Source organism: Bubalus bubalis, chromosome X (assembly GCF_019923935.1).
Source record: "Bubalus bubalis isolate 160015118507 breed Murrah chromosome X, NDDB_SH_1, whole genome shotgun sequence".
Lineage (NCBI taxonomy): Eukaryota > Metazoa > Chordata > Mammalia > Artiodactyla > Bovidae > Bubalus > Bubalus bubalis.
This window is the reverse complement of record NC_059181.1, coordinates 127,162,168-127,179,296: the sequence shown is the minus strand read 5'-3', so window position 1 is coordinate 127,179,296 and position 17,129 is coordinate 127,162,168.

Here is a 17,129-nt window from a genome sequence, read left to right as displayed (position 1 = left end):
AAGTAGGAAGTCAAGAAACACCTAGAGTAACAGGCAAATTTGGCCTTGGAGTATGGAATGAAGCAGGGCAAAGACTAATAGAGTTTTATCAAGAGAACGCACTGGTCATAGCAAACACCCTCTTCCAACAACACAAGAGAAGACTCTACACATGGACATTACCAGATGGTCAACACCGAAATCAGATTGATTATATTATTTGCAGCCAAAGATGGAGAAGCTCTATACAGTCAGCAAAAACAAGACTGGGAGCTGGCTGTGGCTCAGATCATGAACTCCTTATTGCCAAATTCAGACTTAAATTGAAGAAAGTAGGGAAAACCACTAGACCATTCAGGTATGACCTAAATCAAATCCTTTATGATTATACAGTGGAAGTGAGAGACAGATTTAAGGGATTAGATCTGATAGAGTACCTGATGAACTATGGATGGAGGCTCATGACATTGTACAGGAGACAGGGATCAAGACCATCCCCATGGAAAAGCAATGCAAAAAAGCAAAAAGGCTGTCTGAGGAGGCCTTACAAACAGCTGTGAAAAGAAGAGAAGTGAAAAGCAAAGGAGAAAAGGAAAGATATACCCATTTGAATGCCTAGTTCCAAAGAACAGCAAGGTGAGATAAGAAAGCCTTCCTCAGTGATCAGTGCAAAGAAGTGGAGGAAAACAACAGAATGGGAAAGACTAGAGATCTCATCAAGAAAATTAGAGATACCAAGGGAATATTTTATGCAAAGATGGGCTCGATAAAGGACAGAAATGGTATGGACCTAACAGAAGCAGAAGATATTAAGAAGAGATGGCAAGAATACACAGAAGAACTGTACAAAAAAGATTTTCACACCCAGATAATCACAATGGTGTGATCACTCACCTACAGCCAGATATCCTGGAATGTCAAGTCAAGTGGGCCTTAGGAAGCATCACTATGAACAAAGCTAGTGGAGGTGATGGCATTCCAGTTGAGCTATTTCAAACCCTGAAAGATGATGCTGTGTAAGTGCTACACTCAATATGCCAGCAAATTTGGAAAACTCAGCAGTGGCCACAGGACTGGAAAAGTTCAGTTTGCATTCCAATCCCAAAGAAAGGCAATGCCAAAGAATGCTCAAACTACCACACAGTTGCACTCATCTCACATGCTAGTAAAGTAATGCTCAAAATTCTCCAAGCCAGGCTTCAGCAATACGTGAACTGTGAACTTCCAGATGTTCAATCTGGTTTTAGAAAAGGCAGAGGAGCCAGAGATCAAATTGCCAACATCCGCTGGATCATTGAAGAAGCAAGAGAGTTCCAGAAAAACATCTATTTCTGTTTTATTGACTATGCCAAAGCCTTTGACTGTGTGGATCACAACAAACTGTGGAAAATTCTGAAAGAGATGGGAATACCAGACCACTTGACCTGCCTCTTGAGAAACCTGTATGCAGGTAAGGAAGCAACAGTTAGAACTGGATGTGGAACAACAGACTGGTTCCAAATAGGAAAAGGAGTACATCAAGGCTGTATATTGTCACCCTGCTTATTTAACTTATATGCAGAATATATCATGCGAAATGCTGGGCTGGATGAAGCACAAGCTGGAATCAAGATTGCTGGGAGAAATATCAATAACCTCAGATATGCAGATGACACCATCCTTATGGCAGAAAGTGAAGAGGAACTCAAAAGCCTCTTGATGAAAGTGAAAGAGGAGAGTGAAAAAGTTAGCTTAAAGCTCAACATCCAGAAAACGAAGATCATGGCATCTGGTCCCATCACTTCATGGCAAATAGATGGGGAAACAGTGGAAACAGTGTCAGACTTTATTTTTTTGGGCTCCAAAATCACTGCAGATGGTGATTGCAGCCATGAAATTAAAAGATGCTTACTCCTTGGAAAGAAAGTTATGACCAACCTAGATAGCATATTAAAAAGCAGAGATATTACTTTGCCAACAAAGGTCCATCTAGTCAATCAAGGCTATGGTTTTTCCAGTGGTCATGTATGGATGTGAGCATTGGACTGTGAAGAAAGCTGAGCACCCAAGAATTGATGCTTTTGAACTGTGGTGCTTGAGAAGACTCTTGAGAGTTCCTTGGACTGCAAGGAGATCCAACCAGTCCATCCTAAAGGAGACCAATCCTGGGTGTTCGTTGGAAGGACTGATGCTGAGGCTGAAACTCCAAATCTTTGGCCACTTCATGCGAAGAGTTGACTCATTGGAAAGGACCCTGATGCTGGGAGGGATTAGGGGCAGGAGGAGATGCGGACAACAGAAGATGAGATGGCTGGATGGCATCACCTACTTGATGCACATGAGTTTGGGTGAACTTCGGGAGTTGGTGATGGGCAGGGAGGCCTGGCGTGCTGTGATTCATGGGGTCACAAAGAGTCGGACATGACTGAGCGACTGAACTGACTGATGTCAAATTAAGTGAATTCATGAATAACATGATCTTGTTTTGATTTAACCTTTGCAAAATGTAAAAATAGATTTAAATGATTCCTGTACAAGCAAATAAATACCCCTCTTCTCAACTTCCTCAGAAACCCACAAATCTAATTATAGATTAAAAATAACACTAATACTTCAAGCACAAATAAATAGCAAAAAATAAAAAATAGAATATGTAGAAAGCACAAATTAAAGTGGTAAAAGGAAATCCAATAAACTAGCAATGACAAATGTAAACAGATGAAATGTACAAGTTAAACAACATATACTGAAAAATTGTATTTTTTTGTATTTATTTTTATTTGGCTGTGCTGGGTCTTAGTTGTGGCACGCAGGATCTTTAGTTGCAGATTCTAGTTCCCTGACCAGGGATCAAACACAGGCCCCCTGCCTTAGGAGCATGGTGTCTTAGCCACTGGGCCACCAGGGAACTCCTGAAAAATTGTGTTTTTAAAGATCTAACTATGCTGTTTATAAGAGATATACCTAAAATATAAAGAAACAGAAAGTTCAAAAGAAAAAGACAGAAGAAAATATACCCAGAAAGTTATAACCAAAAGAAAACTGGTACCATGTTAATATCAGACAAAAATGAACTTTAAGGTAGAAAACATTAGGCATAAATATGGTCACTATATAATGATGAAAGGAACAGTCCATCAGGAAGATATAAAAATTCTAAGCCTGAAATGGATTAAGGACCTAAATGTGAGACCAGACATTATAGAACTCCTAGAGGAAAATATAGGCAGAACACTCCCTGACATAAATCGTAGCAATATCATTTTCGATCTGTCTCCCAGAATAATGGAAATAAAACCAAAAATAAACAAATGGGACCTACTTAAACCCAAAAGCTTTTTGCACAGCAAAGGAAACAATAAACAAAATGAAAAGACAACCTACAGGTGGGGAGAAAATATTTGCAAATGATGTGACTGATAAGGGCTTAGTCTCCAAAATTTGCAAACGGCTTATGATGCTTAATATCATCAAAACAAACAACCACTCAAAAAAGGGTGGGAGACCTGAATAGACATTTCTTCAAAGAAGATATACAGATGGCCAATAGGTACATGAAAAGATGTTTACCATCTCTAGCTGTTAGAGAAATGAAAATCAAAAGTATGAGATATCACCTCATACTGGTCAGAATGCCTATCATCAAAAAATATCCAGAAACAAATGCTGAAGAGGATGTGGAGAGAAGGGAACCCTGCTACACTGTTGGTGGGAATGTAAATTGGTAGAGCCACTGTGGAGAATAGTATGGGGGTTCTTTAAAAAACTAAAAATAGACTGCCATATAAGCCTGCAATCCCATTCTTGGGCATATATCCAGAGAAAACCATGATCTGAAAGGATACATGCACTGCAATATTCATTGCAGCACTGTTTATAACAGCCAAGACATGGAAACAACCTAAACTAAATGTCCATCAACAGAGGTATGGATAAAGAAGATGTGATACATATATATAATAAAATTTTATGCAGCCATTGAAAAATAAAATAATGCCACTTCCAGCAACATGGATGGACTTAGAGATTATCATACTGAGTGAAGTAAGTCAGAGGAGAAATATCATATGATACCCGTTATATGTGGAATCTATAAAGAAATGGTACAAATGAACTTGCAAAACAGAAAGAGACTCACAGATTTAGGGAATGAACTTACGGTTGCCAGGGGGAAGGATGCAGGGAAGGGATAGTCAGGGAGTTTGGGATGGACATGTACACGCTGCTATATTTAAAATAGATAACCAACAAGGACCTACTGTCTAGCACAGGGAACTCTGCTCAATATTATGTGGCAGCCTGGATGGGAGGGGAGTTTGGGGAGAATGGATACACGTATATGTATGGCTGAGTTCCTTTGATGTTCACCAGAAACTAGCACAACATTCCTAACTGGCTATGCTGCCACTTCAGTCGTGTCTGACTCTTTGTGACCCTACAGACTGTAGCCCACCAGGCTCCTCTACCCATGGGATTCTCCAGGCAAGAATACTGGAGTGGGTTGGCATACCCTCTTCCCAGGGGATCTTCCCGACCTAGGGAGTGAACTTGCGTCTTATGTCTCCTGCATTGGCAAGCAGGTTCTTTACCGCTAGTGCACCTGGGAAGCTCAGTTGGCTATGACCCATTACAAAAGAAAAAGTTAAAGAAATTCTAAGCCTGTATGTAATCTAATTATATCGTTGTAAAAATGCAAAAATGGACAAAATTACAAAGAGAAAAGGAAAAGTACACTCAAATAGGAGAAACTTTAACATACTTCTGTTTGTATTTGAGAGATTATGCAGACAAGAAATTAGTAGTGTATAAAAGATTTTAAAGTGCAATTAAAAGGCTTTCTCTCTCCTGGACATATATAGAACCTTGCATTTGTCAATTAGGTAACACATATTCTTTTCAAGGAGAAGGCAATGGCACCCCACTCCAGTACTCTTGCCTGGAAAATCCCATGGATGGAGGAGCCTGGTAGGCTGCAGTCCATGGGGTCGCTAAGAGTCGGACATGACTGAGCGACTTTGCTTTCACTTTTCACTTTCATGCATTGGAGAAGGAAATGGCAACCCACTCCAGTGTTCTTGCCTGGAGAATCCCAGGGACAGGGGAGCCTGGTGGGCTGCCGTCTATGGGGTCGCACAGAGTCGGACATGACTGAAGTGACTTAGCATAGCATTCTTTTCAAGAAATATAATAGTTTAAAAATTGATCATTAACTTGCAAACTAAATAACAAACACCAATGAATATTTATATGGAAATCAGTCTTTGATCACAGTGAAATTATATAGAAATAATAAACAAGAGGATAATTTTAAAGCCACAGATACTTGGATATTTATAATCACATATCATATGGGTCAGAGAAGAAATTGTACTGGAAACTAGAAAATATTTAGAACTGAATGATAATAAAAATGCAAAATATCAGAGCTTGTGAGGGTGCAACTAAGGTGGTCCTGAGAGGAAAACATATAGCTTCAAATTCTTATATTAGAAAAGGTGAAAGGCTAAAAGTAACCCAAGAAGTTAGAAAGGAAACGAGAAAGTAGAAGGAAAGAATTTCAAAATGATAAGAGCAGCAATTAATGAAATAGAACACCAAGCCAAATCAAGAGGAACAACAAAATAAAACTCCAGTTTTTTTATATGAATATAAAGATGACAAATATACATGCTGAGTGTGCCAGGATAGGGCTTGATCTCACATGCTTCACTGTTACATTAACAGATAATTATTCTTGTCAAAGTTTGTATTTCTTCTCATGTAATTTTTTTCAAAAATGTTATTGATTAAATAGAGAATTAAATGACTCAGCCTTCATAAGTCTATCTTGTAAATGCATTTACAAATGAGAAATAAATGAACACCTGGTTGTTTGAAAAAGATGAATAAAACACGCAATTCTCTAGCTAGGTGAATAAAACAGACAATTATCTGGAAAAAAGGGGAGAAGGCACAAGTAATAAAAATGAACAGGGTGTAAAGTAACTGACACAGTAGATAGGATATTGAAACAACAATAAAAGATCTTTATGCCAGTGAATTTGAAAACTTAAATGAAATGGACTTCATATAAAACTATCAATATAATTTGCCATAATTGACGCAGGAAGAAATGGGAAAACTGAGCAGACTTATGATTATTAATGAGATTGAAACAGTCATTAAAATCTCTTAAGCAGCCAACACAGAAGCACATACACAAATCACCACAGTCCCAGGAAACAGCTGGCTGTATGGGTGAGTTCCAACTCACATACAAGGAGCAGAGCATCTCAGTACTATATAGACTGTGGCAGTAAATACTCTTCAACTCATTTCACAAGGCTAGCATAATCTTAATACCAAACCAGACAAGGCTATTGAGAAAGGAAAATTACAGGCTAACTTCACTTATGAATATACATGCAAAAATCCAAAACAAACTACTAGAAATCAGAAGCAATAATGTATTAAAAATGCATTATGGCCAAGTTGCATTTATCTCAGGAGTATGAATGTTTTAGGATCAGAAAAATCTACTAAATCACCACTATTGTAGAATAAAGGGGCAAGACTAGCACTTCTATTCAACCTTGTACTGTGGGTCCCAGTCAGTATCATAATAAAAAGAAAATAAAAAATATTGAAGGTGAAACAAATATTATTAACAGGTGACATGATAGTCTATATGGAAAATGCAAGAGACTATGCAAGAGGAGAGTGAAAAAGTTGGCTTAAAACTCAACATTCAGAAAACTAAGATCATGGCATCCAGTCCTATCAGTTCCTGGAAAATAGATGGGGAAACAATGGAAACAGCGAGAGACTTTATTTTGGGGGGCTCCAAAATCACTGCAGATGGTGACTGCAGCCATGAAATTAAATTTTCCTTGGAAGAAAAGCTATGAGTAATCTAGACAGCATATTAAAAATAAGAGACATTACTTTGCCAACAAATGTCCGTCTAGTTAAAGCTATATGGTTTTTCCAGTAGTCATGTATGGATGTGAGAGTTGGACTATAAAGAAAGCTGAGTGCCGAAGAATTGATGCTTTTGAACTGTGGTGTTGGAGAAGACTCTTGAGAGTCCCTTGGACAGCAAGGAGATCCAACCAGTCCATCCTAAAGGAAATCAGTCCTGAATATTCATTGGAAGGACTGTTGCTGAAGCTGAAACTCCAATGCTTTGGCTACCTGATGCGAAGAACTGACTCATTGGAAAAGACCCTGATGCTGGGAAAGTTTGAAGGCAGGAGGAGAAGGGGACGACAGAGGATGAGATGGTTGGATGGCATCACCGACTCGATGGACATGAGTTTGAGTAAACTCTAGGAGTTGGTGATGGACAGGGAAGCCTGGTGTGCTGCAGTGCATGGGGTCACAAAGTCGGACATGACTGAGTGACTGAACTGAACTGATGCAAGCTATTGAAACAAGTAAGAATAGTTAGCAAGGTTTGAGGATATAAGAACAATTATAAAAAAATCAGTAGTGCAGCAGTTAGAGCTTACAGTAGCTTCAAAACCTAAAAGACACTCAGGAATAAATCTAACAAAAGATATGTGAGACCTCTGTGGAGAAAAATAGAAATCTTTATTGAATGACATTAAAGAAAACCTGAGTTAATGGAGGGACATAACCATGCTCATGTACAGGAAAACTTAGTGAGTAATGGTGTCAAGTCTCCCTAAATTCGCTTAGAGGTTTAATTAAATTCTAAGTAAAATTCTAAATAGGAACAGGAAGAGCAAAGACAATATTAAGCAGCACAAACTACCCTACCAGATGTCAACACTTCTTATAAGCTATAGTAATTAGGATAGTGCAGAGAAGAAATAGATCAGTGGAATATTACAGAGAACCCAGAAACAGACCCATGCATAAATGGAAACTTGATACATAACAGTGTGGAAAGGAAGAATTATTTAACAGGTGTTACTGGAACCATTGGTTAACCATATGAAAAAAAGTTAAATTAGATCCCAATTGCACAAAGTATACAAAAACAGATTCAAAGAGGTTTAGTGACTTAAATGTGACAAGTACTTCTAAACTTTTGGATGATGATAATACAGGCAAATACCTTTATGATCTTGTGGTAGGGAAAAATTTCTTTTCTTCTTAATTATTTTTTAAAATTTTATTTTATTTTTAAACTTTACAATATTGTATTGGTTTTGCCAAATATCAAAATGAATCCGCCACAGGTATACATGTGTTCCCCATCCTGAACCCTCCTCCCTCCTCCCTCCCCATTCCATACCTCTGGGTCATCCCAGTGCACCAGCCCCAAGCATCCAGTATCGTGCGTCAAACCTGGACTGGCGACTCGTTTCATATATGATATTATACGTATTTCAATGCATTCTCCCAAATAATCCCACCCTCTCCCTCTCCCACAGAGTCCAAAAGACTGTTCTATACATCAGTGTCTCTTTTGCTGTCTCGTATACAGGGTTATTGTTACCATCTTTCTAAATTCCATATATATGCGTTAGTATACTGTATTGGTGTTTTTCTTTCTGGCTTACTTCACTCTGTATAATAGGCTCCAGTTTCATCCACCTCATTAGAACTGATTCAAATGTATTCTTTTTAATGGCTGAGTAATACTCCATTGTGTATATGTACCACAGCTTTCTTATCCATTTATCTGTTGATGGACACCTAGGTTGCTTCCATGTCCTGGCTATTATAAACAGTGCTGCGATGAACATTGGGGTACACGTGTCTCTTTCCCTTCTGGTTTCCTCAGTGTGTATGCCCAGCAGTGGGATTGCTGGATCATAAGGAAAAATGTCTTAAAATACAGAAATAAACCATAAGTAAAAACTTGAAAAATTTTTCTACATTGAAATTTAAACATTTGTGTATAAAGAAATAAATCATGAACAAAATGAACAACAACAAAAAACCAAGCCATAGACAAGGAAATGATATTTGCTATATGCTTGCTCCTGCCTCAGACCCCTGGCACCTGATCATCCTCTGCCTGGAACAAACGTCATCCAAATACAGGTTTCACTCTCTCCGTCAATTCAGTAATGCCTCTGTTCCCATGTCACCTCCTCAGAGAGGCCTTGCTGTCCACCCTATTGAAAATAACACCTCTGTCGCTTCACCTTCTTCCTCTTTCTCTTCATAGCGCTTATTGCTACCTGATACTCTATGTCTGTTTGCTCACTTATTTATTAATCATCTCTCTACTCCTTGAGAGCAGCGACTTTGTTTTGCTGTCGTATTTCTCAGCACTCAAACAATGTCTAGCACATGGTGTATACTAATACGTACTTTTTGAGTGGATAACAAATGAATTCAGATGGTAAGGGATTAGTATTCAGACTATGTAAAGAACTACAGACCAATGAGATAACTTAGAACACATGGCTCAATAGAAAAATTATTTAGGTCTATGAATAGGCAGGTCACAGAAGAGGACACCTGAAGGGACAATAAGAATATGGAAAGAGATTTAATATCATTTGCGATCAGGGAAATGCAAAGTTAAATGATGACTTCACACAAGAGACTAGCAAAAATTAGAAGTCTGATATTGCCTATAGGGAAACTTAGTGAGTAATGGTGTCAAGTCTCCCTAAATCCGCTGAGAGATTTAATTAAATTCTAGTTAAATGATTTTCAATACATTGTCAAGAAGGAGTCAAGGAAAAAGGAACTCTGTTCACTGTTAGTTGGAGCATAAATTGGCATAACCATCCTGGAGAAGAATTTGGAAATATCTAATGATCATACACATGCACTTACCCTAAGACCCAGGAATTCTACTTCCAAGTAAACATGCTAGAGATACTTTTTAATATTTGAGTCAAGTGACTACAAAAAAATGTTTATAGTAGCATTGTTTTAATAGCAAACAACTGGATATAAACCAAATGTATACCACCAGTAGACTAGACAAACCATGGTGTAGTCTTAAAATGGGATAGTCTATAGCAATAAAAAAAATTGCTATAGCTATAGTCTATCAGTTCAGTTCAGTTCAGTTCAGTTTCTCAGTCATGTCCGACTCCTTGTGACCCCGTGAATCGCAGCATGCCAGGCCTCCCTGTCCATCACCAACTCCTGGAGTTCACTCAGACTTACATCCATCAAGTCAGTGATGCCATCCAGCCATCTCATCCTCTGTCGTCCCCTTCTCCTCCTGCCCCCAGTCCCTCCAGCATCAGAGTCTTTTCCAATGACTCAACTCTTCACATGAGGTGGCTAAAGTATTGGAGTTTCAGCTTCAGCATCATTCCCTCCAAAGAAATCCCAGGGCTGATCTCCTTCGGAATGGACTGGTTGGATCTCCTTGCAGTCCAAGGGACTCTCAAGAGTCTTCTCCAACACCACAGTTCAAAAGCATCAATTCTTCGGAGCTCAGCTCTCTTCACAGTCCAACTCTCACATCCATACATGACCACTGGAAAAACCATAGCCTTGACTAGATGGACCTTTGTTGGCAAAGTAATGTCTCTGCTTTTCAATATGCTATCTAGGTTGGTCATAACTTTTCTTCCAAGGAGTAAGTGTCTTTTAATTTCATGGCTGCAGTCAACATCTGCAGTGATTTTGGAGCCCCAGAAAATAAAGTCTGACACTGTTTCCACTGTTTCCCCATCTATTTCCCATGAAGTGGTGGGACCGGATGCCATGATCTTCATTTTCTGAATGTTGAGCTTTAAGCCAACTTTTTCACTCTCCACTTTCACTTTCATCAAGAGGCTTTTTAGTTCCTCTTCACTTTCTGCCATAAGGGTGGTGTCATCTGCATATCTGAGGTTATTGATATTTCTCCTGGCAATCTTGATTCCAGCTTGTGCTTCATCCAGCCCAGCGTTTCTCATGATGTACTCTGCATAGAAGTTAAATAAGCAGGGTGACAATAAACAAATTATAGCTGGCCCTCCATAACTGAGGATTCTGCATTCACAGATTCAACCAACCTTGGATTGAAAATATTCAAAATGAAATTTCAGAAAGTTCCAAAAAGCAAAACTTGAATTTGCTGCACACTAGCAACTATTTGCAAAGTACTTACATCGTATTTATAGTTATTTATATAGCATTTGAAGGCTTCCCTGGTGGCTCAACGGGTAAAGAATCTGCCTGCAATGCAGGAGTCTCAGGAGCTGTGGGTTCAATCCCTGGGTCTGGAAGATCCCCTGGAGAAGGAAATGGCAACCCACTCCAGTATTCTTGCTTGGATAATCCCTTGCACTGAGGAGCCTGATGGGCTCCAGTCCATAGGGTCACAAAGAGTTGGACATGACTGAAGTGACTGAGCACACACAGACACATATAGCATTTATAATATATTAGGTATTATGGATTTAAATGATTTGAAGTACAGGGGAGGATATGTGTACATTATATGCAAATCCTGCTCTATTTTATATAAAACACTTGAACATCCATGGATTTTGATATGTATTGGAGGTCCTGGAATCAATTCCCTACGGATACAGGAGAACAACTGTATACACACATCATTGTGGGTGAATTTCATAAACACAAAGAGCAAAAGAAGCAAATTTCAGCATACATGTTGTATAATTCCATTTATGTAAAGTTTCAGAATATGATAAACTGTGCTGTATGTTGTCTATGAATAGATGGACATGTGGTCAAAGGGTCGTGGTTTGCTCTGAAGTGGGAGGGAGTGGCGTGGGATTAGGAGAGGGTACAACAGGGGGCTTCAACTGTCTATGGTCTGTTACTTTAATAAGAAGCAAATATATTAAAATTTGATAAAGTTGTGTGGGTAATGGGGTAGTGACAATATCATGACATGACATGAATAATAACTTCATTATTCCCTTAGTATGTGCTTGAAATGATTCATTTGAAGAAATTACCATTAGCTTAGTATCATCTGTGTTTGGGTACGTGTGAGTTAAATGCTTAACCAGTTTGCTAATGCTACTATTTTCCCACCTTCGTGGCCTCTTCTTTCTGTTTATATTATCCAGCTTCAGAGTTATTTGCTGAATGGGGAATCACACAGTTCTTGAACTTGAACCTCAGCTTCATTTGGGACAGGAGTCAGCCAACTTTTTCTGTTAGGGCCTAGCTCGTAAATATTTTCAGTTTTGTGGAAAAAGGAATGGAAAGCAATGGGGTGGGCAGAATTCTAAGGTGGCCCTCAAGCTTCCTGGCCCTAGTCTATATACACTTTATCCCAGTTATTCAACTAAACACTGATCTAGGTGCTGCTGTGAAAGGATTCTGGATATGTAATTCAGGTCCCAAATCAATTGGCTTTCAGACTATCCCTGGTAGGCTTAACCTAATCAGATAAGAGAAGAGACTCAACTGTGAGGGAGAGTCCCTGTTGTTGGCTTTGGAGGTAGGAGGGCCATGTGACAAGGAATGTGGGTGACCTGTAGGAACTGAGAGCAGCCCCAATTTTACAGCTGTAAGGAACAGTTCTGTTAACAACCACTTGATAGAAGACTTTGAGCCTCAGATGAAGCTGCCACCCTAGCCAATCCCTTCACTTCAGCCTCGGGAGACCTTGAATGGGAACCAACTAAGTCCTGCCCAGACTTCTGACCTACAGGAACTGTGAGGTTATCAAATGGTGTTGTTTAAAGCCACTGTTTGTGAGACTTTGTTATACAATCATACAAAATGAATACAAGTAGCCAGAGATGATGCACAAATGTATGAGCATGGGAGGTTGTTCCAATTCCATATAATTTTCATATGTCACAAAATATTTTTCTTTAGTTTTTTTTCCCCACCATTTACATATAGAAAAGTCATTCCTAGCTCATGGGTTATATACAAACCAGCGGTGGGGTGAATTTTGGCTTGTGGGTTATACTTAGCAATCCCTGATCTAGGAATTGGTGTGTTTTAAAATCAAACCCTCTGAACTTTTGATAATGTTTCAGATCTCATAAGAGTATAGAAATGTCTAAAACATTTTGTTCTTCAAAATTTGAAATCTGTTACCATTTATTTTCTTCACATAGCATGATAAGCATGATAGCTTTTCTCAAACATATGATAACGTTTTAAAACAATTTTCTCTAATGGCCTAAGCCTCTTCTAAATATCAAATCTGAACTAGGAAAGCATTTCACTTATACATCAATTTCTAACACTCAAATAGGTTCAAAGGAACATTGCCAGCTATTTAATGAAAATATTGTGGTTATTTATTTATTTTATATCCCCAAGGAAGTCTTCTTTATTTTTTTGATTGTGTGATTCTAATTAGTTGAGAAACATGCATGGCCTTTCTTGAGACATGTTAATTAGTATGGATGTTGCTATAACAATCTTCTAGTAATTTACATTTTCTGAATATCTGGTATATCATGCATTCATTTTTATCATTTAATGAAATTACTAAATCAGGAATTTAGAATGCTGTGCTTAAACTTTCTTTAATTAGAAATAGAAATAGGAAAGTGGGCAGGACCCTTGGAAACAGTGGTTTGATAGCACAAGATAGATATGCTTCAGAGAACTTTCTGGAGTAGTTTCCTTGGGCTGCTGCAACAAAGTACCACAAACTGGGCAGCTTAAAGCAACAGGAATTTATTCTCTCACAGTTCTGGAGGCTAGAAGTCTGAAGTCAAGTTGTCAGCAGGGCCACACTCCTTCTGAAACCTGTAAGGAAGAATCCTTCCTCCCCTCTCTCTCTAGCTTCTGTCTTTTGTTGGCCGTTGACAGCTGGTTGGTGTTCTTGGTTTATAGATGCGTGAATCCAATCTCTGCCTCTATCACTGCATGGCTGCCTTCTCTCTGTGTGTTTCTTTCCATCTTTCTTTCTTTAACAAAAGCATGTATTAAAACATCTTATTGGAAATGTTAAAAAATGAATGTACTCTAAACTTTATGGTTTCCTTGAGGTTATAATTTTCAGCTACTCTTAGTACCATTTCAGAGAAAACACATATGGACTAAGACCACCTTCCAGACACTCTGATTAAATACCCTATATTTAACAACCAATAGCTCTACTTTCAACTCAGCAACCTAAACCCAAGAAATGAAGTGGAGCTGGACTCTATAATCCTTCCCCCCACCCCCATATTCTCTGCTTGCCCTTTCGTCTGTGGAAAACCTTTAGCCAAAGAATAAGTTTAATCAGAGAAGTGAGAAAATATAGAAACAAAAATAGTCAAAGGAGACCAAATAATAATAGTTTAGTCATTAAACGTAGTCAAGGACCTTTAGTTCCCCCTCAAGATCTGTAGATAATATTCTGAGCCATATCTTATAGATATTGAAACCCTCACCGGATGGATTAAGTTAACTACATGATGACCAGACTGTAGCCATGACATAAGCTGCCACAATTCTGAGAACTGGCCTCAAAGAAATGGAAACAAACCAACCTTGGAACTGAAGATTAACTGTACCTACATCTGATACGAAGAGCTGACTCATTGGAAAAGACCCTGATGCTGGGAAAGATTGAGGGCAGGAGGAGAAGGGGGTGACAGAGGATGAGATGGTTGGATGGTATCACAGACTCAATGGATATAAATTTGAGCAAACTTCAAGAGATGGTGAAGGACAGGGAAGCCTGGTGTGTTGCAGTTCATGGGATCGCAAAGAGTAGGAGATGACTTAGTGACTGAATAACAAGAGTCTCACAGCTTGCAAGTGGCCAGGCTGAGATGCAAACATAGGCAGAGACTACATTCTTAACTACTTGGCTACTTCGCACCTCCCTTCTGAACATCAACCTTTCCCCACCACCATATGCTTGCATACCTTCTAGACTTTGCCCAAGGGCCCTCCTGGAGATCCTCCTTAAACCCACCTTCCCAGCATGGGCCCTGCATTTCAAAAACATCTCTTGGACTCTGCCTGATGAGGTGATAAAGAAAGAAACCAGCTGACGGTATGAGCAGGGCCTCCAGAGGCCGAGGATCCATTTCTCAAATTCGAGGACTCAGAAACTTTGTCTTGTTGGCATCCTCAGGAGTGTTCAGGTCTGGGTCAGAATTCCCTTGTGTAAATCTACAAGGGGTTGATTGCTAATCCAGAATACCAATATGGGAACTTACACTGAGAAATATGCCTGCCAAGCATTGCAAATATTGCCAAGAGAGTTGGTTGGAAAGGGACAGCTGCTCAGGCAATGCCTTCCCAGGGGTCCTTTGGTGAGATTCTCCTGCCCACAATGTGGGTCCTGGTCCCCCTTCCAAAAAGAGGCCAGGGAACATGGGGTGGGTGGGAGTGCTGGCACAGGCTTGACTTCTGGTATTAGGGTCCCAGGATCTGGGTTGTCTCAGGACTTTTCTGCAGCCTGAGGCAGAGAGCCAGGCATCACATGGAGAAGAGCCAAGGTTCTGGCAGGAGAGCCCAAACTGTGCAGTAAGTCCAAAGGTTGTGGGAGGACAGGAAGGGGAATGTGAGGAGGAAGTTTGGTAGCTCAGAGGGACTGGGCCGGAGAGCTGAGAGGAGATGTGATGTCAAATGCCTGGCCCAGTGTGACTCTTGCCTCTGACTCTTTGGATCTGGGCATGTGTGAGGTCATCCTGGTGATCAGACCTCAGCTCTCTCCTATGGTCTTTGACTTGACCCGGTCTTCAGGTGCCTGGCAGCCTCTGCTAGAAGCCTCACACTCTGGTTCTGGCCCCATAAAATCCAGTCCTCCCCAGGAAGGGAAGATTCAGATATTTAGCCACAAATCTGGGGTTTCTGAGTCTGCACAGCTGCCCTGGCCAGACTCTGCCACTCTCTCCTCCCTGAATCTGTGATGATGCAGAAGAAAAATGCAAGTTCTAAGGTAGGGTTTTCACTTTGGCAGCCCTCAAAGCACAAGGAAGGGCAGAGTCAATTCCACAGTCGGTTCCAAGAGCCAGAAAGTCTCTAGGCAAAAGTTTTATGAGAAACATGTTAGAATTTTTCAAAGTTGCTTGCTTTTGGCATCATTAGATACAAATTTTTCACCTTTGTCATGTTCAGTTTCACTGTTGGACAGTCTTGTGATAGGCATTAACTTTTTATGTTATTGGCGCTGTTCATCATTCACACCTGGCCCGGGCCATGTCAATTGCTGCTGTGGCTCCGTCATGTTGTCTGACAGCTGCCTTCAGCCATCACCAGGTGAGTGAGCTGCTTTGGTTCACAGCAGGTGCCTGGCACATAACAGGAACTTTAATGTATGTTGAATGAATGAGGAAATGAACACGTGATTGAATGAATCACTGAAGATTCATTTATAAACTTTGCTTGTGGTCCAATATGTCTAAATATCACAAGAAAGCAGGTTGTAACTGCTCTTACAGTAAAGTTTGGGGCATCTTTTGGAAAAAAATGACACAGGTACTACACGAATATATTCTCATCAAAAAAGATTCAAACATTCTAGGGGCTTCCCTGGTGGTCTAGTGGTTAAGAATCCACCTGCCAATGTAGGGGGCATGGGTTCATTCTCTGGTCCTTGATGATTCCACATGCCACGGAGCAACTAAGCCAGTGCACAACAACTACTGAGCCCATGCATCACAACTACTGAAGCTCACCCACCTAGAGCCTTTGTTCTGCAGCAAGAGAGGCCACTGCAACGAGAAGCCTGCAAACTGCAACCAAGAGTAGCCACCACTCGCTGCGATAGAGGAAAGCCTGTGTGCAGCAATGAAGACCCAGCACAGCCAAATAAATAATCTTTTTTAAAAATAGATTCAAACATTCCAGAAGTGTACAGAATAAAAGTCCCTGTTACTTTGCTTGCCACTATCTGAATACCAGTCCCCCCATTAGAGGTAACCACTGTTACCAGTTCAGTAGGCATAATTCCCACCTACTTTCCATATATTTACATATATGTGATGTATGGGTGTTGTTATAAGCATATGACTTTCCTCCTTTTTATAAATGGGATTCCATTATGTCTACTGTTTTGCAACTTGTTTTTTGGATTTAGCAACATATTTTGAGCATGTTTCCACATCAAGACATCTACTTCATTGTTTTTAATGACTGCTTAGTACTCCATCTTTTATCTTTTAGGATTATCCTAAAAGAGGATGCTGTTAAAGTTCTGCAATCAATATGCCAGCAAACTTGGAAAACTCAGCAGTGGCCACAGGACTGGAAAAGGTCAATTTTCTTTCAAATCCTAAAGAAAGGCAATACCAAAAAATGTTCAAACTACCACACAATTGCACTCATCTCACACGCTGGCAAAGTAATGCTCGAAATTCTCCAAGCCAGGCTTC